The 27,714-nt window shown below is 43.2% G+C and overlaps 1 long non-coding RNA gene across 2 annotated transcripts; it reads left to right on the top strand.

The window, feature by feature from the left end:
* Window positions 1–4,706: 4,706 nt before the first annotated feature.
* LOC143663441 (uncharacterized) lies at window positions 4,707–6,145 on the top strand. Of its 2 annotated transcripts, none has more exons than XR_013165907.1 (3): window positions 4,707–4,814; window positions 5,146–5,250; window positions 6,041–6,145. It is a non-coding gene; the product is annotated as an uncharacterized LOC143663441 (long non-coding RNA). The 2 variants fall into 2 exon arrangements; XR_013165909.1 differs by lacking the exon at window positions 4,707–4,814 and adding an exon at window positions 4,923–5,020.
* Window positions 6,146–27,714: the final 21,569 nt, after the last annotated feature.

Raw genomic sequence — 27,714 nt, 5'->3', positions numbered from 1 at the left:
AAGATATCTGAACATCGGTATTCAATGCAGCACTGTTTACAATGGTCAAAGAGTGGGAGCAAGTCAACTGTCCATCGACAGATAAATGGATAAACAAAATGTGGTATATACACAATGGAATGTTATTCAGGTGTAAAAAGAAATGAAGTGCTTGTACGTGCTACCACATGGATGAATCATGAAGACATCATTTGAAATAAGCCACACATGAAAGGATAAATAGTGCATGATTTCTTCTATATGAAACACTTAGAATAAACAAAGACAGAGAGCAGAAGAGTGGTTACCAACAGTGGTAAGAGGAAGGGAATTGAGGAGTTATTACTAAATGAATAGGAGTTTTGGTTTGGGATGGTGAAAATAGTGTGGAAATAGTGTGACTATTGCACAGTATTAACAATATACTTAACGTCAAAGGATTGCCATTATTTTATATAAATAAAATTAATTTAAAAAATTTTAAAGCGGGCACAGGACTTGAATAGACATTTCTCCAAAGAAGATATGCAAATGACCAATAAGCACATGGAAAGATATTCAACATCATTAGCTACCAGAGAAATGAAAACCAAAACCACAATGAGTTAGCACCTCACACCTGCTAGAATTGCTTTTTTAAAAAAATGGAAAATAGCATGTGCTTACAGGGCCCTCTTTCTCTGCTTACAGGATGCAGAGAAAGAGGGCCCTTATATATTGTTGGTGGGAATGTAAAATGGTGCAGCCATTGTGAAAAAGTGGTTTGTCTATTCCTCAAAAACTTATACATAGAACTGTAATATGACCCAGTAATCCCACTTCTATGTATAGATCTCAGAGAATTGAAAGCAGAGACATGAACAGATATCTGTATACCAGTGTTCATAGTAGTATTATCTGAAGAATTGAAACAATCAGATAATAGAATGAATGGTTTATATCAATGTTAAACTTCTTGGACTTGCTGTCTGTACTTAATATGGTTATGTAAATGAAAATCCTTGTTCTTAGGAAATATACAAGAAAATATTAAGTGTTAAAGGAGTATGGTGTATGTGACCTACTCTGAAATGTTTATAAAATGGATACATGATTGATAGATAGCAATTAGATAGATGATTAGATATCTGTAGATAGATAAAGATGCCACAAATGTGATAAAATGTTAAATGTTGGTAAATCTCGGCATCTGGGTAGAGGGTATATTGGACTTCTCTGTAATGATTTGTGTTACTTTTGCAACGTTCCTGTAAGTTTGAAATTATTTCAAAATGAACTTAAAAAAAAAAAAAACAGAAGTCAAGGATGTAAAACACGGATACAGTGAAGAGAAATTCCAGGATGACATGAGAACAACCAGTCTAGATACAGCAAGGGGAGAGAGGTCCTAGGAAGGAGTTCTCTAGGGAAACATTTCCCTTGATACAATATCTGATATGAATAGTTTAGAAAGAGAATAAAAGAACAAGAAAGTCAAGATAAGAAAATTAAATTCAATTGATAAAGTGAAAATCATAGTGTAATATTTGGCCATGCAGGAAACAAGGTCTTTGTCATTATAATGTAAACAGTTTGTTGATCATTAATTTCTGGAATCAGCTTAGAGCTAAAGCATGGATAATAGGGTTATAGAACTTATCATAAACATCATTGAACTTGACAACATAAAAGTCAAAGTATATTAATGGCAGAATTTGTGGGGTGAAAGATGGAATGAGAGACAAGAGAAGCATATAGAAACTTAAATCCTCATCTTACAAAGAGGAGAATCAAATTATGCTGCCTACATTTGATAAAACAATAAAAGCACAGTTCTCCCCAGTCTATTTCCTATCTTCACAACCTCATCTTACACTCTCCTCACATTGCTTCCTCTCTGCTCCAGTTACACTGATTAGTACCCCAGAATGTCCAGATTGCTCTTTGTGAAGGTCATCGTTCAGGCTCTTCTTTCTAGATTGGAATGTTCTTTGATCATTTAACAATCCTCATCCTCCAGAACTCATTTCAGCATCATTTCCTTAGGGAAACTGTCCCTTAGTCCCAAAACTAGATCAGTTCTCCTGCTAAGCACTCTTATAGTGCACTGCACCTTCTTTTCCATTGCTGTGATCAAAGTTGTGAATTTATGTACTCTTTTGTATGTGTATCAATCATCTTTGCCACCATAATGCTGCATAACAACCACCACCAAATCTAAGTGGCATGCAACAATAAATACGTGTTCTCAGAAATCTATGGGTCCATTGGGTAGTTCTGTTGATCTGAGCAAGGATTGATAGAACTCACTCACTCACTGTGGTCTACTGTGGGTTGGCAAAACAGCTTTGCTGACCTTGGCTAGGGTTCTTGGGTCTTGGCTGAGATAATCTCTCCTTCTTCAGCAGGATAACTGAGAATTTTTCTCAGTGCCAGCATTCTAAGGCCTCCAGAGGTCTGGGCTCAGAACCTGCATGCTGTCTTTTGCCACGTCTATTGGCCAAAGTATGTAGCAAGCCTAGCCCAGGTTCAAGTAGTGAGAAATAGAATTCACCTGTTGATGGGCAAACTGCAAATTCATATTACAAAGGGTATAAATACAGGGCAGGATAGAGCACTGGCCCATTTTTTCACTCAACCTACCATAGAGTGATTTGCTGGATTAATATCTGCCTCCTCCAGAGCCTATAGAGCACCATAAGAGTAGGAACAGTGTTAGTTTTGTCTGCCATTTTATCCTCAATGCCTAGCACAAGTGCCTGTCCAATAATAGTTACTCCATATGGTAGTTAGATTCAGGTGTCAACTTGGCCAGGTGAAGGTGTCTTATTCAATTGCTGTGGACATGAGCCAATGGCATGTGAACCTCATCTGTTGCTGATTACATCAGCAGTCCGCTAAGAGGCATGCCTGCTGCAGTGAATGATGTTTAATTGGCTAAAGAGCTCAACATGGCACAGCCCAAGCAGCTCAGCATACCTCATCTCAGCACTCACAGCTCAGCCCAGGTCTTTGGAGATGTAGAAAGAGATCACCCCGGGGAAAGTTGTTGGAACCCAGAGGCCTGGAGTTAGCTACTGTTCTATTTTGCTAGGTGCCAGAATGCAACATACCAGAGACAGATTGGCTTTCAATAAAAAGGGATTTACTTAGTTAACATATAGTTCTTCAGAGAAAAGGTAGCTAACTTTCAACTGAGGTTCTTTTTTTTTTTTTATTAATTAAAAAAATTAACTAACACAACATTAGAAATCAATCCATTCTACATATGCAATCAGTAATTCTTAATATCATCACATAGGTGTATGGTCATCATTTCTCAGTACATATGCATCGATTTAGAGAAAGAAATAGCATGACAACAGAAAAAGAAATAAAGTGATAACACAGAGAGAAAACACAAATAAAAATAAAAAGTACAAAAATATATAAGAGAAAAAAAAAAACTATAGCTCAGATGCAGCTTCATTCAGCGTTCCAACATAATTACATTACAATTAGGCAGTATTGTGCTGACCTTTTTTTTTTTAGAAATCATACCGTTCTACATATGCAATCAGTAATTCTTAACATCATCACATAGATGCATGATCATCGTTTCTTAGTACATTTGTATCGGTTTAGAAGAACTAGCAGTATAACAGAAAAAGATATAGAATGTTAATATAGAGAACTGAGGTTCTTTCTTATGTGGGAAGGCACAGGGCCATCTCTGCTGGCCTTCTCTCCAGGCCTCTGGGTTCCAACAACTTTCCTGGGGTGATTTCTTTCTGCATCTCCAAAGGCCTGGGCTGAGCTGCCAGTGCTGAGATGAGGAATGCTGAGCTGCTTGGGCTGTGCTATGTTGAGATCTCTCATTTAAGCACCAGCCAATTAAATCAAACATCACTCATTGCAGCAGGTACATTCATTGCAGCAGGCATACCTCCTAGCCGACTGCAGATGTAATGAGCAACATATGAGGTTCACGTACCATTGGCTCATGTCCACAACAAGAGAACTAGGCACCTTCACCTGGCCAAGTTGAAAACTGAATCTAACTACCACAGCTGCCTTTCCTCTCTAGAACTATACATTTTTAACTAAATAAATCCCCTTTTATTAAAAGCCAATCCATCTCTGCTGTGTTGCATTCCAGCAGCTAGCTAACTAGAATACTCCATAACTATTTTAAATCTGTGTGTGATAATTCTAATGTTGGAACTTCTGTGGATATGGTTCTATTGTCCGTTTGTTGTTGTTTTTTTTTTTTCTGATGACTGTCAGTCATAGTGTCATGCTTGCTCAAAAGCCTGGTTTACTTTGAGTTGGTCTCAGATTTGTGTTAGAAAAATTGTTTATAGACATAACTTGAGGCCTTAGATGATGATATCATCCACTAGAAAATATTTAAGTTTTCCTTTGCCATGTGCCTAGGGAGAGAGAGCAATCCAGGAACATCTTAACCCAGTTGCAAGAATTGTGATCTTCCTGGCCACCAAGATGACTCAAATCTGGGCTGCAGTCAGGGTTGCAGCCTTGACAGGACTAATTTAGCTCTCAGATACCTTTAAGCAGACTATTTTTAAATATCATGCCCAGCTTTTCTCATTGTTCTCAACCAGAATTGACCCTCTATTACTTGAGATGTAAATTCTCCCTCCCTCGGTATTTGTTCAATGAGACATAAATTTAATGGTCTCCATTTTTGGCCTTTTTGCAGTATTTATTATTATAGCAGGAATAAAAACATTGCAATTTTCACAGATGCCTGCAGCTGTTTCTGAATTCTAAGGGTGGCAGCAAAATTCATCTTTGGAGGAAGATGTTTCTTTTGTTTGGAAAAATTCTTCAATGAGCCTGTTAGGTATGCAAAGGTAAGGCTGAGAAATTAGTCTGGAGGGAGCTGCCCCAACAATGAAGAGATAACTGCACTGACAGAAAATGTAAAATGATTGTTTTCCTAGGGTACAGATGTGATGATGCAAACCAAATTCTTGCTTTCTTGAGTGGAGGCAAATGGAGATAAGGAGACCCCCCCACTAGGGTTGGGAGGAAAAGAGAACCTGGGAGAGCAGCTTCTGTAAGAGGGTTTAGCAGACTCTGTAGTAGGAAGGAGCTTTGAACTCCCTGTGAAAAGGCACTGCTATCCTGGGCTATAATCTCTCTGTGTTCCCGTCAAGCCTTTGCTCCTTTGTGTCCCTGCAGCCTCACGTTTGCAGCACTGAACAACAGGTCTGGCCTAGATGATTGCAGTAGCCTGAAGCCAACCTCAGATTCTTCTGTTTCTGGTTCATCATTGCAGTGACCAAGGTGATATTTTTCAAAACACAGATCTAATTGTAAGCTCTCCTTCACAGAACAGTTCTATGCCTACAGGGCAAAGTCTCAACTTCTGGTAGATGTTATATAAAGCTCTTCACCATCTAGCCCTAACATCCGTGTCAGATCTTATCTATCACCACTTCCTCCACCCCTTTGTCATGAGCTCCTCGTATATGGTGATGGAGTGCCAGGGTGAAGAGCACAAACGGTGGGGCAGGACTGCTATAGTTTGAATCCCAAATCTACCACGGGCAATCACTGTGTTCATGGGCAAGTGATTCGACCATCTCAGTTTCATTCTCTGTACATAGGATTGTTGTGAGGTTTCAGAGAGCTAATATATCTAAATTCTACAACAGTATCTGTTGATGGTGCTACGAAGTGTTTGCTGGAACTATCATCATTACTATTATTCTCTGAACATTCCTGCTTCTATTGCTCTAGCGTTTCCCTCACCACCCCCACCTCAATGTACTTCCCATCTGATAAATTATTCTTCATTTTTCAAAGCTTCTGTCACCTCCTCCATGAAGCCTTTTCTAATCTTTTGTGCCACCCCATCCTACCCATTCTCCCAAGAGCACTGGGCATTCACTTCTCATTTGGATCACTGTTCCATGTTCATTCATCCATCTTCCATCAAGTTACAGAACCTTATCTTAGTATTTCTGTATCCCCAGTGCCTGGCACAGAGAGGATGTGCAATAAATATTTCTTGAATGAAGATTTTAGGGTCTCCAGATTAGGACCAGGTCTCAATCATCTCTGTATTCCTCAGTTCCTTAACAGGTATATTGAATCTCATCCTCCGCCTGCTGCCCTACATCTCCAGCCCGTCTGTGACCTTAGACATCGGCTCTTACCTGATGAACACCAGGACAGGGTCAGTGTTTTACCTCTCACCGCTTTTGCTTCATGCCACCGTCCATACTGCTTTACGAATAGCTTGTAGCCATTGGCAGGATATTCGTAGAGTGTTTGGAGGATTCCCATAAGGAGGACACAGGCAGTTTTCATTCTGACCCCAATTCCCACAGAATCCCAATAGACATATGATAGATTCAAATAGGGTCTAGGTTAGTAAGAGTCTGGAGGATTCAGTGAGGGCCTGGAAACAGAGCCAAATGGTCTTTGGCAGCAGAAAATTTCATTGCAAAGAAGACATTCACTTAAATAAGAGATAAAACAGAACAGCATGCCAACTCTATGACCGTGAGTGTTTCTTATTTCGTTATATATTGGAGTTAAAATAATACATATAATCTTAAAAGGACAGTCAAGGATATCCAGTTCTAATACACATTCTTGTTTCTATTGGAACTGAGGAAAGACACAAGTCCAGCAGACATTTAAAATACTAATTGCTTTGTCCTGCCAAATGGCCTGACTGTTGCTAAATCATCCCCCACCAGTGAATTTGTGGAATGTACTCTAGCCCACCCATTCCCCAGAAGATGGTATTAACCAGCCTTGATCTGTGTTTTCTATCACCTAAGGTTCAGAGAACTGATTACCCTGTTTTGTTTATTTTTAATCAATAGCTCAGCATTTCAAGTGCCTCTTACCTGCACAGGACCTAGATAGGACAGAGCTAGGATGTTTTGAAATGTCATTTGTTAAAGAGAATCAGAGCCATGACAGACCACAGAGAGAGAAGACTGTTCACAGGAATCTGAGAGGGGATAGTATTTTGAAGTGGACACTCCAGTCCCCTGCTGGGGACAACTTTGTCTAAGCACCAGCTCCAAGGTGGCCTCTTAATAAGCCTGATCACAGGACCCCAAAACATGCCTAATGTGATGGCTTGGAGTCATGTACCCTAGAAATCATGTTCTTGATCCCCTCCTGTCAGTGGGAACCCATTGTAAAAAGTACTATTTAAAGAGGCCACTTTAAGTTAATGCACGGCCCAGCTGAAACAGGATGGGTCTTAATTATATCACTGGGGGCCTTATAGAGAAGTCTGCAGAGAGAGAAGCTACAGGGAACAGCCAGAAGCCAGAAGTCAACAGACCCTGGAAGAGAAAGAAGATGAAGCCATGTGCATTGCCATGTGACCAAAAAGCCAAAGACCAAGGATCACTGGCAGCCAACCCCAGCATGCCACAGTCTTCATGGAGAAAGAACTGCCCTGCTGACACTACAATTATAGACTCCTAGCCTTAAAACCCAGAGGCAATAAATTCCTTGTTCTTCAGGCCAACCCATTGTATGGTATTTGTTCTAGCAGCTAGAAAATTAGTACACTCAGGAAATAAATGTATTTATTGGGGTGCTGGGGAGCTATTTAGTTCCCGTCATTGTCCTGGCTCCTCAGAGGTTCTGGATACAGCCTTCATGGAACAGAAGATGGCTTATCTCAAGTTACTTTCAGCCAGAATTGGGGAAGTATTTTAGGGTCCTCATACCCTTTAGTGCAGGGAGTGTAAACTCTTAGAGGCCACATTTGTATGTATATTATACTTCAGTAAAAGCACAAAATCATTTGAAAGTCATAATTCTGACCCCCCCACCACTATCCCATTACTTGTCATCACTTTTACCAGATCACTCCTTTTGCAACATTTTGTTCCTTTCTACTCGCGCACAGTGATCACACCTCAATCTAACTGATTCATTTAAAGGGTGGCCAGTTGGTTTCACTTCCCCACTGAAGAAACTTCTATGGGCAAGTCTTTTGTTCTAGTTTGCTAGCTGCCGGAATGCAACACACCAGAGACGGATTGGCTTTTAATAAAAGGGGATTTATTTTGTTGGTTCTTCAGAGGAAAGGCAGCTAACTTTCCACTGAGGTTCTTTCTTACGTGGAAGGCACAGGATGGTCTCTGCTGGTCTTCTCTCCAGGCCCCTGGGTTCCAACAACTTTCCCTGGGGTGATTTCTTTCTCCATCTCCAAGGGCCCGGGCTGAGCTGCAAGTGCTGAGATGAGGAATGCTGAGCTGCTTAGCAGTGCTACTTTGTGATCTCTCATTTAAGCACCAGCCAATTAAGTCAAACGTCACTCATTGCAGCAGACACGCCTCCTAGCCGACTGCAGATATAATTGGCAACAGATGAGGTTCACATACCGTTGGCTTATGTCCGCAGCAACAAGATTAGGTATGCTCACCTGGCCAAGTTGACAATTGAATCTAACTAACACATCTTTGTTCCCTGAAGATACCAACAACAGCCTATTGGAGAAGCTAGTAATGGATGTATGTCCATGTAGACGCTTAAATGTCAATAGCATAGCTCAGCTCTAGGGCCTTCTGTGGTTTCTGAGTGCTGCTTGCAAACGCAAAAGTGTAATGGCTCTCTCACCTCCTTTCTTAATTGGGCATCCTGTCTTTCATAATGTTGCTGCCAAGAGCTGCTAGACAATAAAACTATATGCCAAGCAGATAGTTTATTCTAAGTAAGTATTTGGGGGGGGGGGGGGTAATTATCTTTCAAGTTATTCATTCACTGTGCACCCATTAAGTGCTATCACTGAGTTATATACTAAGGATAAAACCGTAAACAAGAAATGGTTCCTGCTTCATAGAATTAGTCTGGTAGGCTAAATACATACTGAACAAGTAATTACAGATATAATGTGTATTATGAAAAGGAAAGTCTGGAGTTCTTTGTAAGTACATAAAGAGAGGTGATAACTTAGTGGAGTGACAATTTGGGAGCAGGGAAGACCTTTCTAGTGTGTCTAACTTGTCCAAGCAGACACTGGGAGTGTATGGAACCGGATGAAGCTGCTCTCAGACCCACCTCCTCTGAGTTGCCCTGCACCACAGCTATTGTTCTTTGACCAAGCTACACTGGATCAGCACCATGCCAGATAGAAGATTCCTTTGGGTGCCTTGAAGTCTCCCCAAGTATGTCTAGAAAAACAGGGTATCCATTTCATTATTCTTGGAGTTTCTCCAAAACCATGTGGGCAGTTGCGAGTTCAAAACTTCCCTTTTTATATATCAGTCCTTCTTACTCTATGATAAGTCTGCCTAGCTTTGGATGTCCAAATGTAAAAACTCAGCTTTGGGTATTCCAAGGAAATGCCTCTTCTTCCCAAAATCTATCTTTGTAGACCAGGGTTGACAAATGTTTTTCTATAAAGGCCCAAAAAGTAAATATTTTAGGTGTTAATGGGCCAGGTGGTCTCAATCATAACTATTCACCCATGCCACTGGAGTGCAAAAGCAGCCACAGACATGCTTAAAGAAATGAGCATGGCTGTGTTCAATATACTTTATTTACAAAACCAGGCACCAGATTTGACCCAGTAATTTGCCATAGTTTGCCAATCCCTGTTCTAGATTATTATCTTTCTATGGATTTAGAAAGCCTAGTTTTAAACGCAGAGCTAGCAAAGACTACTTTGTTTTAGATAGTATCCTCTCTCCTCTTCCCTGGGGCAATAAGATTGGTCTCCGGGCACAGTTTTAAGGGCTGCAAAAAGGAGCAAAAACCAATTTGCTAAGGAGAGAACAGAGGTTAGGAGTTTTTTCAAAACATTATCCTGCAACATATTAAAGCCTAAAAATGAAAGTTATTTATGGCATATAAAATAAAATCCCTATCTGACTTTTATTCATCATAAAAGCTGGGACAGTTTGAAACTGGTTTCCCACTTTTATTCTTGCCTCCTTTCAACCTATTCTCCACTTTCCTGGCAAAGGGTCTTTTAAAAATAAATCTGATTGGAGCAGGCCACAGTGGCTCAGTGGCAGTGTTCTCGCCTGCCATGCTGGAGACCCGGGTTCGGTTCCTGGTGCCTGCCCATGCAAAAAATAAATAAATCTGATCGTTTCATTCTTCTACTTCAAGTTTTACAATGGCTCCCTGTGTTAGTTAGATTCAGTTGTCAACTTGGCCAGGTGAGCATACCTAATCTTGTTGCTGCGGACATAAGCCAACGGTAGGTGAACCTCATCTGTTGCCAATTACATCTGCAGTCGGCTAGGAGGCGTGTCTGCTGCAATGTGTGACGTTTGACTTAATTGGCTGATGCTTAAATGAGAGATCGCAACATAGCACTGCTAGCAGCTTGGCATTCCTCATCTCAGCACTTGCAGCTCAGCCCAGGCCCTTGGAGATGGAGAAAGAAATGACCCCGGGGAAAGTTGTTGGAACCCAGGGGCCTGGAGAGAAGACCAGCAGAGACCATCCTGTGCCTTCCACATAAGAAAGAACCTCAGTGGAAAGTTAGCTGCCTTTCCTCTGAAGAACCAACAAAATAAATCCCCTTTTATTAAAAGCCAATCTGTCTCTGGTGTGTTGCATTCCGGCAGCTAGCAAACTAGAACACTCCCCATTACTCTCAGGTCAAAGGCTCTGTTAGCAATGGAGTCCTTACCCAACAGCTGTTCCCCACTTATTCCTTGCCACTAAAGACCAATATGCTGATGTGCCTAGTCTGGGGATGGGCTTGGGGCACAGTTCTCACCAACAAAACACAAAGAGAGGTCTGCTGGGGCTTTGTAGAAAGTTCTCAGAGCATGCAAGAAGAAGCCCCTTCTTGCTTAGGAAACTGTCATATACAGAGATGAGATGCTTGGAACTGCAACAGCACATTGGATCATACTATCCTGCAGCTATCTTCAAGAGAATCTGGTTGATCCAGAGTCCCTTGGAATCCCTGAAGGGTCAAGGACCCAAGGTCTATCCAGGGTGAGCAAAGTTACAAAGAAGGCCTGAGCCAAATTCCATTCTTGATTGTTTCGGGAGCAGAAAGTTGAATGGATGAGTCCAGGTCTCTCTGGCCATGGTTGACCAAAGCATCTCTTCCCCTCCTGCCGCTGTGAGAAGCAGGAACATTAACCTTCCAGGAGACAAGCTCAGTGGTCACCCAAACCCGTGCACTGATGGCAAGACAGGCTGTTTGAGCATCGATATGAAACCTCTGGTTGAATTAACATGCAGAGCTGCAGAAGTACTTGGTTTTATTTACCCAGCTCAGCACCCAGATGGCTTTTCAAGATTTCAAGCTCTTGTGTATACATGTCAGGCCGCCAAAGTTGTTATAAACCCTTGGGCAATTTGCAACGTATCCTAGACCGGTCTTGGCTCCCAGTGGTCGCCCTCCAAGGAGGCACTGCTGGGTTCCTGGAATGTGGTCAAAGAACTTAACAATCAAGGACTTCTCCAAATATGTGCATAAAGTTGTGAAAGCCTTATCCCCGCCTCATCCCAGCAGCCTACCACACTGGGAATCTCATTTTTCTTTTTCTTCCTGCATCTCTTTACTCAGCCTGGCTTTAAAAGGAAACAACATTGGGAGAAACTGTAAGGAATCCCGCTGTTAGAAAGGAGCTGGAATCCACGTCTTCTAAGGAGTTCTCTCCCTGTGAACCCCTCGGCCCCCTATCTCCTTCCTGCGTGGCCCAGAAGGCAGGAATCCCAACCTGGCTGGACTTTCTTCCTGGGAGAGGAGAAGTCTGATGGAAAACAAAAACACATTTGAAAAAACAAAAACCAGATCTTTTCAACACATATTTGCGTATGGGCCCAGGATGAGAAAAGCCAGGGTTTCTAGGACCAAGTCTCCACCCTCGGGAACTTAACAGAGAATGACGCTGAGAGGTTACTATGTGCAGGGTCTGCTGTAAGGGCTCTTCAGTGTTAACTCATTTCATCAGCGTCAGGACCCCATGAAGAAGATGCTGTTAGCACCATCACCCCCATTTTATAGATGCGGAACCTGAGGCCCTGAGTATTTAAATGACCTGCTCCAGGTTACAGTTATTAAATGACAGAACTGGGACGTGGACGCCACAGGCTCTTTCTGGATTCTTTCATGACCTCTCTGGAGGGGAGAGGAAAGATCAAAGGCAGAGTGAGCTTCTCAAAATGCAAATCCAGTCCTGTCACTTCACTGCTTAAAGCCCCTACATGGCTTCCCATTGCTTTAGGATGCAGATGAACTCCTCACAGAGGCTACCAAAGCCCTGTGTGGTCTCACACCTGTCCGCCTCCCTGGCTTCATCCCCTGCCCTCTACCTCATTGACCCTGTCTGGGTCTCAGACATGTCATGCTCCACCCCCCACCTCCACCACGGCACTTTGGACTTAGCTGGTCCCTCTTCATGATCTGAATTTCCCCTCCCTCATTCCAATCTTCGCTTAAGCATCACTTCCTGAGGTGAACCTTTGCTGACCCCTGACCCCTGACCCCCACCAGTCCACCATCAGCCACACTACTTTCTTTGTCAGGGTATTCTCATGCTGATTTTGTGATTATTTGATTAGCATTTGTCCCTTTGCTACATCAAGCACTATCCAATAGAAGTATATGAGCCACACAGGTTCATTTTCAATCTTCCTGTAATCATATCTTAAAAACTGAAAAAAGAACAGGTGAACTTAATTTCAGTAAAGCATTGTATTTGATCCAATATATCCTAAATATTATCATTTTACCATATAATCAACATGAAAATGATTGAGTTTATTGTACGCTATTTGTGTCATGCTAAGCCTTCCAAATCCAGCGTTATACTTATGTTTTATATACTTATATTTTATCTTGATTAGAACCAGCCACATTTCAGGTGCTCAGTCTCCTGCCTCAGAGAGATCGTGCAGCCATTTCACAGGTGATGTGCCTGAAGTCCAAAATGGATAAACTAGTACTTCTCCACTGAGGATGACATTACTCAATAGGGGGCATTTGTCAATATCTGGAAACAGTTTTAATTGCCATGCTTAGGGAGATGCTATTGGCACCTAGTGAGGTCAGGGAGGTTGTTAAACAACACATAAGACATCCCTTCGCCATGAACAATTATTTGACCAAAAAGATCAATAGTGCCCAGGGTTAGATGAGCTCACCCATGCATTCATTCACTCGTTCACTCCTGTCCTGCTTCCTGGGACCTGCTCATTCCATTGCTGCACTGTCAGCTGTGAGGGTTGGAAACTAACAACCTTAGCTCATGCTGATCCCGCTTTTACCCATGAGTCTAGCAGACGGGTCTGGTCTGCTGAGCCAGGAGGGGAGGAAATTCCACATCTGCCTCCTGCAGCGGGTATGGAGCCAAGTGGCACTTGCCTTGGATTTGTACCTTCCCCCTTTGTGCTGGTTTGAAAGGATGTACGTACCCTAGAAAAGCCATGTTTCAATCCTAATCCCATTTTGTAAAGGCAGCGGTTTCTTCTAATCCCTATTCAGTATTGTATGTTTGAAACTGTAATTAGATCATCTCCCTGGAGATGTGATTTAATCGAGTGGTTGTTAAACTGGATTAGGTAGAGGCATGTCTCCATCCATTTGGGTGGGTCTTGATTCATTTCTGACGTCCTATAAAAGAGGAAACATTTTGGAGAATGAGAGATTTGGAGAGAGCAGAGAATGTGCGGCACCAACGAAGCAGAGAGTCCACCAGCCAGTGACATTTGGAGATGAATAAGGAAAACACCTTCCAGGGAGCTTCATGAAACAGGAAGCTAGGAGAGAAAGCTAGCAGATGACTCTGTTCACCATGTGCCTTTCCAGATGAGAGAGAAGCCCTGACTGTGTTCGCCATGTGCCTTCTCACTTGAGAGAGAAACCCTGAACTTCATCAGCCTTCTTGAACCAAGGTTATCTTTCCCTGGATGGATGCCTTTGATTGGACATTTCTATTGACTTGCTTTAATTAGGACGTTTTCTCGACCTTAGAACTGTAAACTAGCAACTTATTAAATTCCCGTTTTTAAGAGCCATTCTGTTTCTGGTATATTGCATTCCAGCAGCTAGCAAACTAGAACACCCTTTCACACTCGTCCCCCCCGCCGCACCTCCCCCTCCACACACACACATACTGAGAGGCTTAGAGGGTGGGACCCGATGGTTATTTCCTTTGCAAACCATTTCTGAGCATCATTAAAAATCTTCACTTGAGTTTGTGAAAGGAGGGAAAGTGCATCAGACCGTGAACAAACATTGTTAGCCTAACCCTGTCTGCTGAGCTTGCCTCACAGTAGACAAGCTAGAATACGAATGAGACAGCTTGACTCCCCCAGGGGAGCTTGAAAAATGATGAACACACAGCCTGGGGCCGAGAAAACACCAAAACACCGAGGATTTCACCCTCCGAGACACCCCTTCCCATCTTTCGCTCTTTGCCGGGGAGGCTGGCACACAATTATCCTTTAACTCCCTCCCATCTTTTTAGAAGGCGTCTTAAGGAAGCACTGCTCCATAGAAATCACTCTCTAAAAGGGCCAGAACAGCACATTTCAAAGGAAAACTGGATGGATATTTGAAGGGATTTCTTCAGTTCCCTAAACCCTTCCTGCATTTCCACACCTCCAAGCCCACACCCTTTCAGGTGACATTTGCTTGCACAGGCTTGGCCCAGTTCCAGAGACAACAATGCAAAAGTACCTACTACAGGGGGCCTGGCTTGTGTTAGATTTAATTTTTAAAAAATGGTTTTTAATAGGCAGCAACCTAGAGGGAGCCTGTGTGAGTTCAACCTTCCAGGACTGCTAATAGCACCCAAAGCCTACTTTTCACACATGGATTGTCTTTTACAGCTCTATTGAGGTATAGCTGACATACAAAATCTGAACACACTTAAAGCATACCATCTGATGCATTTTTACAAATGTATACACCCATGAAACTGACAGCACAATGGAAATGGCAACTATTGTGAACAAAAAAAAAGTTTCCTCCTGCCCCTTGGAAACCCAACCTGCTCCCTCTCCATACCCCCCAGGTAACCACTGATCTGCTGCCACTCTGGATTAGTTTGCAATTTATGTGATTTTCTATAAATGGAATCATAGAGATATACTTATTTTGTGCATAGTTTCTTTCACTTTTTCATTCAGCATAATTATTTTGAGATTCATCCATGCTGTTGCATGTCCCTTTCTTTATTGCTGACTGGTATTCCACTGTACAGATATACCAAAATGTGTTTATCCAGTCACCTGATGGGCTATCACAAATAAAGCTCCTGTGAATGTTCACGTGAAGTTTTGTGTCGACACAGGTTTTCATTTCTTTTGGATAAATACCCAGGAGTAGAATTGCCAGATTCTAAGGTAAAGGTCTATTGAATGTTTTAAGAACTAGCCAACCTGTTTTCTGAAGTGGTTATACCATTTTACTTTCCTACCAGTGATGTCATGAGATTTAGCCATTTTGGTGGGTATACAGTGACATCTCATTGTGGTTTTAATTTGCGCTAATAGCATGACAATCGATGTTAAAATTTTTTTCGTATACATTTTTGTCATCCATATATCTTCTCAGTTGTAGCATTCGTTCAAATCTTTTGCTAATTCTTTTTTAGCTGAGTTGTTTCTTTTTTTGTTATTGCCTTTTGAGACTTTCTTATATATTCTGGATATGAGTCCTTTATCAGATAGGTGATTTGCAAAGATTTTCTCCCAGTCTGTTGCTTATCTGTTCATTCCCTATTCTCTATCTGTGTGTTTTGAAGAACAAGAGTTCTTAATTTTTTAAAAAAGTGTACCTTATTGTGAGGTATATTCCCAAAGGTTGGGGTATCCATTAGGCCTGCAATGTCAAATGTTAAGTTAGAATCAAACCAATCCCCCCTTGTTGAGCAGCCTGCCATTTATGTTTCAGTTTCCTCACCTGTAAAATTGAAATAATAGTTACATCTACTTCACAAGTTGATGCAGGAATTAAATGTATTAATACATGTTAAGCTTCCACAGCAGGGCCTGTAATTAATAAGCACTGTAGAAGCTTTATCACCTCATGTTAAAGATTTCCACACAGGCCAAATACACTACCCAGGGGCAAAATATCTGCATACTCCTTTTCTTGATTTACATTTGTTACAGTTTTCTCTCTGCCAGTCCTGAGCTAAATGCTTTACCTCATTCACCCATTGAAACAACCCAAAGAAGGAGGTGAGACCATTATCCCCACTTTACATACAGGGAAACTGAGGCTCAGCCGGTTGGGGGTGGAAGGGGGAGTAACTGAGATCTGTTATGTTAACCATCAATCCGCACTGCTTCTCTCCCCGTGAAAGAGCACTTGCCAACCAGTGCAGTCGGCCAGTCCTAAAATCTTGTGGGTCTTCTGTCTCCAGGTCTTGCTTGTCCATTCGTCCCAGTACGGCATTGCAGACCTACTATGGGATCTTGTTCCATAGTGGAGAACCTTCTCCTTGGAGGATACTCCTCTCTAAGCTTGGCTTTGCTTGAAAGCAAAAAGTTGGCACAGTTTAAAGGCCTCTTGGGTACAAGTCAGACATAGACATACTCTTAAGAACAGACTGAGGCTTTGAGGGTCACTCAACTCAGCTTTTTGCTCAACACAAAACTCACCTTGACTATCCTTGACCTAGTTCAGGGTCAGAGGCCCCCCCCACCCCCGCATCCTCCCCCACCCCCGCCTCACCCGGCAGCCTGTTCCAATTTGGCAGCTCCAACTACTAGAATAGACTTCTTGCCTCCCTGTAACTTCCTGGCACACAGTAGGCACTCCACAAATATTTTTTGAAATAATGGGCAGTCATGGCTTAAGTTTTCTAGGGCAGTGTTTGCCCAGTCTTTTCAATGTGACGCTTGTGAACCCACCAGGGCATAACTTACCTGTCCCAAAACGTGGTCTAGAGTCAGACAGACTGAGTTTGGGACTGTCAGTTACAGGCATATGACCTTAGGCAAATTAATCTCCCAGAGCCTTGGTTTCATTTTCTTTAAAGTGGGGATGAGTCACCTTCTAGAGGTGTTATGAGGATTAAATGGGTGAATCGATGTAAAACACTGGAAGCTCTGCCTGCACAGCGTAAGAGCTTAGTCCCTGCAGAGAAAGTTGATAAAATGGTGACGATTTCCAGATAGGTCATAACAGCTTGACTTTCTGCCAATTATTTTTCCAAATCATGGTAGAGAGAGAGGAACTGAGACAACTGGGGATTATATATATCAATAATACAATGAATTTTTTAATAAACACATCAGAACATTTATCAATGAAGGCTATCCTTCAAATGTGCCCTCTTGGAACATTCAACAATGCTTGAAAATTTTGGAGTCATTGTTGATCCTTGTGCTGCTTTTTATAGGAAGCCCGAAATTTTCAGTCTTTGGGGAAGTTCAAGCTGGGGGCCCATTTGGAGTTCAAATATGCCATAAGAGTATTTTCTCTGATTATTGTTGCCAACCCAGATTTGAGCAGTGGAAAACATTGCTGAAATATGGGGAATAGGTGACTACTTTGGAGTAAAATAGTGATTTCATTATATAATTCTGATCTTTTTCCCAATATTATTTGCATGACTTCTTTGGATTCATTCATTAAAAAGTATTTATTGAAGACATTCTTTTTGTCACTTGTTGGGCAAAAACAAAATGAATAAGATTTAGTTTCTGCCCTCGGATAAAAATAGCCTGTGCTTTCATAGCTTTCATCATGTGTGAAGAATGCATAATCTCTGGATTATGCATTTTATGTATATTAACTCATTTATAGCCCAGAGAAACCTTATGAGATGGGTACCCTCTAACCCCCATTTTACAGATGAGGAAACTGAGACAGAGAAGAATTAAGAACTTTGCCCAAGTTCTTGCAGCTGATAAGAAGTAGAGCTAGGATTTAGATCCAAGCAGACTTGCTGCACAGTCTATACCATCTCATTAAATGGCCACTTCAGAGCTTGAGCCAGAGAGGAAAGTTAAGAGGAAAATTAACAGATAACTGGACTGGCAAATGTATTTGGATGGGAAAGCATGCTGAATATATTCTGGCAAGCTCAGAGATGTTCTGTTGAGAAGCTTGGTAACACTGTTCTAGAAAATGTCTCCTATGCCAGCCCGTTCCTTCAAGAAGTACTCATTGAACATGGAGAGGTATGGGCAAGATGGTGGGGACAAAACCAGGAGTACACCAGACATAGTTCCTGCCCGCATGATGGGGAAAACATACCTTGGGCAAATAATCTTAGTCACTGAGGAACTGCAGAAGGCTTTGGGACCATCTTATTGGGAGAACAACCTCCTAAGGGAATTAGGGTAAGCTTGCTGGAAGGAAAGATGTTTTAGTTGAGAGTTAGCTATGCTATGTACATGTTTGGTGGGGTGAGGGGGAAGTACAGAAAATGAATCTTAGGCAGAGGGAAGAGACTAAGATAAGGTGATAGTAGTAGAGACTGCCTGGGGTATTCAAGGAATTGAAAGAAATCCAATGCAATTAGTGTGTATAAAGAGAAGGGAGAGATACTAGTGTCCAGACATTTCTGGATCCTTCATCCTGAAGTAATAAGGGAGACATAGAAATAGTGGAGTTTTTTAATTAGGGCAAATTAAACTGTTACAAATCAGCTCCAAATTGAGTTCAAAAATTGGTTCAATCACAATAGAAATTTATCTCTTACTCACATAACAGTCCAAGTCATAGATACATTCTTGGTCAGTAGACCACTGCATCTGTTATCTATTGTCCTAATGCTACGTAGCAAACAACCACAAAACTTTAGGACACACAACAATAAGCATTTATGGCTCAGGTATCTGGGTTCAGATGTAACTCAGCTAAATAGCTCTGTTAATCTCACTGGGCTCGCTCACACATTTTGAGTTACTAGGTGAAGGCTGGTCTAGGCTGACCTTGGTTGCATAACTTGGGTGATTTGGCTTGTTCCACATGTCTCTCATACCCCACAAGACCAGTCAGGAATTGTGCTGGTTTGAAAGTGTGGTGTACCCCAGAAAAAACATGTCCTTAAATCCTGATTCAATATTGTAGGGCAAAAACCTGTGATTAGATGGTTTCCATAGAGATTGACCCACTCAACTGTGGGTGTGACTTTTGATTAGATTACACCATGGAGATATGACCTACCCAATTGTGGCAAGGCCTTTTGATTAGATGGAGATGTGACTCTACACATTCAAGGTGAATCTGGATTACTTTACTGGAGTCCTTTAAAAGGGGAGACATTTTGGAGAAAACACAGTTGCTACAAAGCCAACAGAGACACAGACATTTGGAGATGCTTGGAGTGTTGACAGAGAGAGAGCAGACAACTAGACAGGGACATTTGGAGATACAGAGCCCAGCATCGCTATTTGCCTTCCCATGAGAGGCTAAGCAAACCAAAACCCGGAGTTGCATCCCAAAGAGCTAAGTGAAGGGCCACAGATGCTTAGAGAGGAAACCATTAGCATCAGAAGCTGGAAGCAATGGAACTGGGAACAAGGACCAGTGGATACCAGCCACATGCCTTTCTATGTAACCAATATTGGCCTTTCTTGAGTCAAGGTATCTTTCTCTAGATGCCTTAGTTTTGCCATTTTTGTGGCCTTAGTACCTTAAACTTGTAACAGTAAAGTCCCTTTATAAAAGACAACCCATTTCTAGTATATTGCATTTGAACAACATTTAGCAAACCAAAACAAATTTTGGTACCAGGGAAGTGGGGTGCTGCAGTATTGCAAATACCAAACAGTTTTTTAAATGGATAAGGGTAATATTCTGGAAGAAATGTCAGGAACTTGATGGGAAAGACCTAGAATGTTTTTGAAAAGGTTGTTGGTAGAGATGTGAATTCTAAGGATACTTCTGATAAATCCTTAGACAGAAATAATAAATATGCTATTGCAAACTGGAATAAAAGTGACCCTTGTTTTAAAGTGGCAGAGAATTTGTCAAAACTGTTCACTGGTATTGGATGGAAGGCAAAATTTAAAAGTGACAAGCCAGGCTACTTAGCTGAAGAGATTTCCAAACTAAATGTGGCAAATGCAACTTGGCTTCTCATTGCAGCTTATAGTAAAATGCTACAGGAAAGAGATGAGCTGAGAATTGAACTCTTGGGTTAAAAACAAAAAACAACCAGAAACTAATGGTCTTGAAAATTCTGAACTTCCAGAAAGGGAGACCCCGGAGAATAGTGCTCCACCTGAGGATTCAACCAAACATAGAACCAATCAACCATTTCAGACAAAAAAAAAACACCGGAATTGGAAATGGAGTTATCCAGAAAAGATTTATGTAAGGTCCTATTATCTGATGGGTGTGATTCATGTATACTGAAGGGAAAACTGGCCAGTTTCTTGCAAGACCTTTATAAACGAAATCACTACCAGTCTGGACTAAAAGGAACAGAAAAGGGACAAACTGGAGGAAAAATGTTTTCGGAGGCAGAACCATGGAAGCTAAGGTCTGGAGCCAGAAAATCTTGGGTCAAGAGAGTGGACCTACCCATAAATATGACTAGGATGTGTTTTCCCTGGAAGCAGAGAGCATGCCTTCTGCTTCATTGCTCAGAAAGAGTTTTGCCACTTTAGGCCTTGGAGAGGTAGAGCAAATTCCCCAGGGATTTGAGGGAGCCTGGCAATAGCCCCATTGTTTTGAGGGGGCTGAGCATGTGCCCTGGAGATGGCAGAGAGTCCAGGTACTGCCCCAATGCTTGAAGATGGTGGAACAAAGACAAAGGCGATCCCGCCCAACAATACCTGGTGTTGCAATCCTCACCCCAGCATTGCAGAGAGCAGGGCTGCTGTATAAGCCCTTGGTAAGGGTGGGATTGCCACCTTCTAAAGCCCCGAGGATGACAAGTGACTCTCAGGCTTTGAAATAAAATGGTTTGCCCTGCTGGTTTTCGAAACTCTTTTGATCCAGTGATCCCTCTTTACCCTTCAATTTCTTCCTATAGCAATGGTAGCATGTACTCTATGACTGCTCCTCCTTCCTATATTGGAAGTTGCTAACTGGCTTTGAGTTTCACAGGACCACAGCCAAAAGAGAATTTTATCTTAGGACAGACCATTCCTGTATCTGACTTGGATGAGATTTTGTATGGCTTTTTACTTTGTATTGTATTTATATTGTTACTGAAATGGTTTAAGCCTTTGTGATATTGTAATGGGATGAATGTATTTTGTATATGGAAAGAACATGTCTTTTGGGGGTCCAGAGGGTTGAATGTGCTGATTTGAAAGTGTTGTGTACCCCAGAAAAGCCATGTCCTTTAATCCTGATAAAATATTGTAGGGTGGAAATCTAATTAGATTGTTTCCATGGAGATTGACCCACTCAATTGTGGTTGTGATTATGCCATGGAGATGTGATATGCCCACTTGTGGATGTGGCCTTTTGATAAGATAGAGATGTGACTTCACCCATTCAAGGTGAGTCTTAATTAGTTTACTGGAGTCCTTTTGAAGAGGAGATACTTTGGAGTAAACACAGTTGCTACAGAGATGCCAGTGACACAGACATTTGTTGATGCAGTGCTGACAGAGAGAGAAGACGCCTAGACACGGGCATTCGGAGATGCAAAGCCCAGCAGACATTGCCATGTGTCTTCCCATGAGATGCTAAGCAAGCTAGAACCCAGAGTTGTGTCTCAGAGTAGCTAAGTGAAGGACCACAGACACTTAGAGAGGAAACAACTGCCCTCGGAAGCTAGAAGATATGGAACCAGGAACAAGGACCAGCAGATGCCAGCCACATGCCTTCCCATGTGACAGACATTGGCCTTTCTTGAGTCAAGGTCATTTTTCTCTGGATGCTTTAGTTCGGACATTTTTATGGCCTTGCAACTATAAACTTGTAACTTAATAAATTCCCTCTATAAAAGCCAACCCATTTCTGCAATATTGCATTTTTGCCAGCATTAACAAACTAAACAGGAATGTTCTTATAGAGATGGCAGAGGTACAACCAAGCAAACAGAATCATGCAAGATTTCTTGAGAATTAGGCTTTGAAGTGGCATGCCATCTGTTCTGCCTGACTCTATTGTCCAAGATCACATGACAGAAGGTTTAGGTACAGGGAGATGTGACAAGTGGGATCATGAGTACACTCCATCTTCCACCTCAGTGTGTTAATTCAGTGACCCAGCTCCTTCTATCTAGTGTCTCTCACACCCACCCTCTAGAGCCTTGTCAGTATCTGAAATTAATCAGGGTAAAACAAATATTGAGGAAGTACATGGACTCTTTGTGATAGGTTCTGGTGTTAACTTGGCCAAGTGGTTTTGCCCAGTAGTCTCATCAGGCAAGCACTGGCCTGACCATTGCTGCAAGGATATTTTGTGGCTGGTTGATAAACCAGAAGGCTGGTGTATTAAATCATCAGTCAGTTGACTGCATCTGTGACTGATTACATGTGTAACCAATTAAGGCGTGTCTCCCACCAGCATGATAATCCAGCCAGTTGAAGTCTTTCAAGGAAGATGAAAGACTTTTTCACTGCTTCTTCAGCCAGCCAGCCTTTCCTGTGGAGTTCATCCAGATCCTTCCTCAGAGCCGCCAGCTTCACAGCCTGCCCTATGGATTTTGGACTCTTCCATTCCAACAGTTGCTTGAGACACCTTTATAAATCTTATATTTACAGATCTCTCCTGTTGGCTCTACTTCTCTAGAGAATGCTGACTGATAAACTCTTACAAGTCTTGGACTACAAGTGGCACGCATCACTCTCCCTTACATTCTAATCATGAAAACTATTCACATGACCACACCTAGCTGCAAGTCCCTGGCCAGGCAGCTGTTTTCCAGCTATGGCTTTAAAGTGCAGAAGGGGAGAGAGGAGAGAACTCGGATGGACGACTGGCCATTTCTGACACAGGGAGTCACCCACCATTGTTCTAGTCTTACCTTCCTAAGCAGAGTAAAAACTTTGTGCATCATAGCACTGCCCCAGGAAGAAATGAAGGCAAAACTTGGCTAACCCAGTCAGCCATGGCAATGGGGCAGTTATGCTTGGACATCAGTCTAGGATAGAGGAGGGCTGTAAAGATGCTAAACTTCACAAATTCTAACGCAGCAGTGGCAGATAGGGAGAAAGTTTGGCCACATTATATTATCCCTGAGCTCCATTTAACCTCCTGGAGCCACACCTAAGCACCTGGCAGGGTTTATGTGAGGGAACCCCCTCCCATGCCGCAGTCTCCTCTCTCCCACAGAACTGCAGAGAACCTGCCATGCAAGTACTCGGGATGCACAGCCAGCAGGCGGTAGCCAGTCTCAGTCACCTGGGGGTAGAGGAATCCCGGCATCCTCTGTCGCAGCCTGCCTCTCAGTGTGATGCCCCCAGGAGTGTGTGCTCTGGAAAGCAGCAGGTCGGCTTGCCAAGATGCTCTTCAGAAAGCTGAGACATGAAGTGAATGCCAAAGATCCCCCTGCAACCGTGAGGAGGGGGACGCAATTACAGCAAATTCTGCTTACAGTTCAGATTCAATATTTGGAAGGGATAATCCTGAAATAAGAGATTGCCTGATTTCTCTCCCCAGTCTGTGAATGGTTCATTAGCTCCTATTTGACATTTTATGGTTAAGTCTGATTGGCTTTATTGTGGAGTTGGACTTTAAGAAGTCCCCAAGACAGAGCAATCAAATTTCACAATGATCCCCAACTGCAAATTTTAAAACATAAATGGCAGCTGTGCCTTGGACATCAATCCCATGAATGCCTTGGGGAATTTGTATTTCATCCCCCACTTAATGAAACTCAATCCTGCTTGGCAAGTCGGGGTCCCTGACTCAGCAGTTAGGATTTCCTTGGCAGTTCAGCCCGGGTGCTGAAAAAAAAACCCCACCCAGACTTGAACAGCAGTAAAGATGTAATGTGCCCCAATCTTGCATCAGGTCAGTCCCCTAAGCAATGGGTCTCTGGGGAGTGTGAGATTGAGGCTGTGACCTCAAGAAGGACACAATCTACTTACAGAGATGGGTCATTAGCACCAAAAACAGAAGCCATAAAAGTAGCAGACACTCAGTTCCACAGTAGGGACACAAGAGGTGCAGAAGTTTCCAAGAAGAGGAAAATAGAAAGGGCCATGGGCTGAGCTGGCTTCCTGAACCTAAGGTACCTAAGCAAGGTGTAGGGAGAGGGCAGGGGAGGGATCCCAGGTATGAGATATGAGACGGCACCTCCTCTGGGCTCCTGCTGCCTCCTGAGCTTCTGCACCTCTGCCTCACTGCATTATCCTCATCTGTCCCATTGACCACAAGCCCTCTGAGGGCAGGGAGTGTTATATCCCTTTCTGAGCCCTAGTGTCCAACGTGGGGTTAGGAACCAACAAATGGTTGCCAGACAAAAGAGTCGCACACACCCATGTTGCATGCCCTCCAACCATCCATTGTTTTTACTATTATTGTTGGCATTGGTGTTGTTACAAACCAACACTCCTGCCGTTTCTTTGAGAGGTCAGGATTTCGGGAACTTGTATGGGTAGTGCTTGTCAGGGTTGGAAAAGACTCACTCCCTCAATTGTCCCTTTCCTCCCCTTGAAGGCAAGCTTATGAGTAGTGTCCCAGGGGGCACTTATTGAGGCTCCATTAGGTGAGGCATATACTGGTCATAAGCAGCAGTTCAAGTGGTCTACAACTTACAAGCTGTGCACTCTCAGGCAGGTAAGCAAACCTCTCTGTGCCTCCCTGTTCTTCTCTGTAAAATGGGAGGAAGACATTTCCTTCTGCTTGGGGTTGTGTGAGGAATCCTCGTGTTTGTGCTTGTAAAGCCCTTGGGCTAGAGCCGCTTACATTGAAGGCTCCCAAAGAGTACTTGCTGGCATTTCTGTGGTTTCATTTCAACCTCACCATTCCCCCCATTTCGCGGCCAAGGTATGTTGTTTCCATCTTGCAGCTGAGAGGGCTGACACTCAGAAAAGTGCATGAGCCCCAACAGTGGGGCTTTGACTCTTTCTGACTCCGAAGCCACAGAATTCAATGGCTGGTGGAGGGAGATGAGGTGTGGAAGAAGAGAGAACACTCTGATCTGAGCCGCTGTGGGCTGAACACCTTCCTGGGTCCTCATTAATTCCTCGAGCTCCAAGGCAGCTTCTCTAAGGCCTGCCTTCCCCAGCTCTCTCGGCCCCATCGTTCCACAGCGAGCCCTCCTCACTCCCTGGCCGCAGCTCACGAAGCTTCCTGCAGCAGACCAGGTCCCTGCTGCCACACACCCATTCCCCATGGCCAAGCATGTGTGGTCTCCCTTCCAGCACAGCAGCACACACTCACATATGTACATTCACAAACACACTCATGCTTGCACACTCACATGGACACACAAGGACACACAAACAAGTGTTCCCATACACGACTCACACACATACACATGTTCAACTTACAAGCTGTGCACTCTCAGGCAGGTAAGCAAACCTCTCACACACACACATATACACACACACACATACACACACATAGGCACACATAGACCCCACGCGCACACACACACAGACACAAAAAGCACACATATGTATGATCCCACCCACACACCATTCTCACCCATGCATGCACATGTACACACAAACAGGCCCACCTATGTACACATGTACACACCTCACCCAATGTACACACCTATGCACACATATACACACTCTCGCAAACACACAGACACAAAATGCGCACACTCACACACATGGCCATACACTCTCACATATACCTTCACACAGATACAAACCCTCACAATCACATACACAACACACACACCCTCACCATACATGTTTTGACCACAGGAGACGGAGGTGGAAGCCAGAACGCCGGGCTCTGCGGCACACTGTCTCCTCCTAACAGACGGTCAGACTGGGGCAGAAGTGGTCTCTGGAGGCTCACGTGTCTCCACCTCGTAGTTCTCCCTGCGCCTCGGGCTGCCCCTTGGCTGTCCCCAAGACCCCAACTCAGTGACAGGCCCCAACCAAGGTGTGACTTTTTTTCTCCCTTCCCCCCATGACAGCGTTATTGTTCGCCACCCGCCACCTAGGGACCCCAGGAGTGGGGCGTGGCCGCAGGCAGACCCCCGTGCCTTCACACAGCTCCCCTCCCAAGGGGTCTCACTAATGGCGATGGCCCAGGCACCTCAGTGAGGTCCTGCAAGTAGAAAAGGGGACAGAAGGGCTTTCCAGTGCCCCTCAAACCAGAGAGCATGGATGTCTGCTCCCTCCGTTACATCTCAGGGAGATCTCAGGGAGACTCAGGGAGAAATGGATTCCTTCAAAGGACAAGGGCAGTTAAGGCTTTTCTCTGCCTGTAGTGTTTCCTTCCCATCAGCAGGAGCAGTCTCACTTCTTTGTGCTTTAAATAGCTGTTACTCCACCCTTGTCCATAAAGCATTGAGGCCGGGGGATGGGTGTACCAAAATAACTGCAGTGTGTCTGTGTGTGTGTGTGTTAGTGTGTGCATATATGTATGTGTATGTAAATGTGTGGTTGTGGGCGGAGCAAATCAGTACATATGGGTAGCTTGGGAAACTGAGTCAAAAGAGAAAATAGAGATTGAGATTCTGTGTACAGTAGTTACTAATACTGGGGCACAACTTGGTTCTGAGTTTCCTTTTAGCCAAAGCAAAACTAGAGTCATGACTCAGTTCAGCAGGTCGCCCACCTCTCCAGGGAAAAGCCAAAATTCCATTTGGGGTGCTGCTGGAAAGTCTACCATTCCCTGGTTTTTACAACACTCTTCCAGCTCTGCTCTGTTCATATGAAGGACCCAACTGGTCCTTCTTTAAATGTGTCATCACTTTGTTTTGCCCTTTATTAGTTTAAAGTGATTGCTTAAATTACTAATCTAGACTCTGGAGCCAGATCTCTATTCTCACTCGGCCCACTTACTGTCCTCCTATCCTCTCCTGAACCCACTCCAGGCAGGCTTTCATCTTCACCACTCTCCGAAATTGATCTTGTCAAGGTCACAAGTGACTAAATCCAGGGATAGTTTGCAGTCTCCATCTTAGGGGAGCTAACCACAACATTTGACCCAGGAGAGCATGTTCCAAAGAAGTGAGACAGCGCTTCCCCTGCTGATGGGGAGGGAACGCCACAGGCAGAGAAAAGCCTTAACTGCTCTTGTTCTTTGAAGGAATCCATCTCTCCACCTGCTTTGCTGGTGCCTCCTCTCGTCCTCAACCCCAACCACTGCAGTGCCCTAGAGCCCAGTTTTCGGTACCTCTCTTCTTCATCCATCACTCCCAAATGATCTACTCTTATCTCAGGACTTTAAGTACCAGCTCATGACCCCCAAATTTACATCTCTGCCCCCCATCTCTACTCAAATGTCTAACAGCCTTCTCAAATTCAACACATCAAATCCAAACTCTTAGTAACTTCACCTGACCTGCTCATTCATGTCTTCTGGTTTGATAAATGGCAGTGCCATTTGACTTGAGACAGCCTTAATGTTGCCCTTAGCTTCTCTCTTCCTTTATGCTTCACATCCAAGCTTCTAGGAAATCCCCTGAGCTCTCATTTCATAGTATCTCTAGAATCCAACCCCTTCTCACCATCTGTACTCCAACCTCCCTGTCCAAGCCACCAGCTCTGCTCTGCGGACAGTGACTTGGTCTGTTTTGTTAATTGCTGTATCCCTTGTGCCTTGAATGGTGTCTTGCCCATAAAAAGCCATCAGTAGTATTTGTTGATTAAATTATTGAATGCCCTAGAAGTTATTAGGCACAAAAAAGATTCAGTTTCTTAATAAACACATGATTCCAAGATAATAAAAATAATAATAAACATTTAAAAAATACCCACCATGTGCTAAGCCCCTTACATACGGAT

The sequence above is a fragment of the Tamandua tetradactyla genome, chromosome 2, assembly GCF_023851605.1.
Source record: "Tamandua tetradactyla isolate mTamTet1 chromosome 2, mTamTet1.pri, whole genome shotgun sequence".
In the NCBI taxonomy this organism is placed as follows: Eukaryota; Metazoa; Chordata; class Mammalia; order Pilosa; family Myrmecophagidae; genus Tamandua; species Tamandua tetradactyla.
Note: the sequence above shows the minus strand (reverse complement) of the source record. Positions and strands in the feature narration are given on the sequence as shown.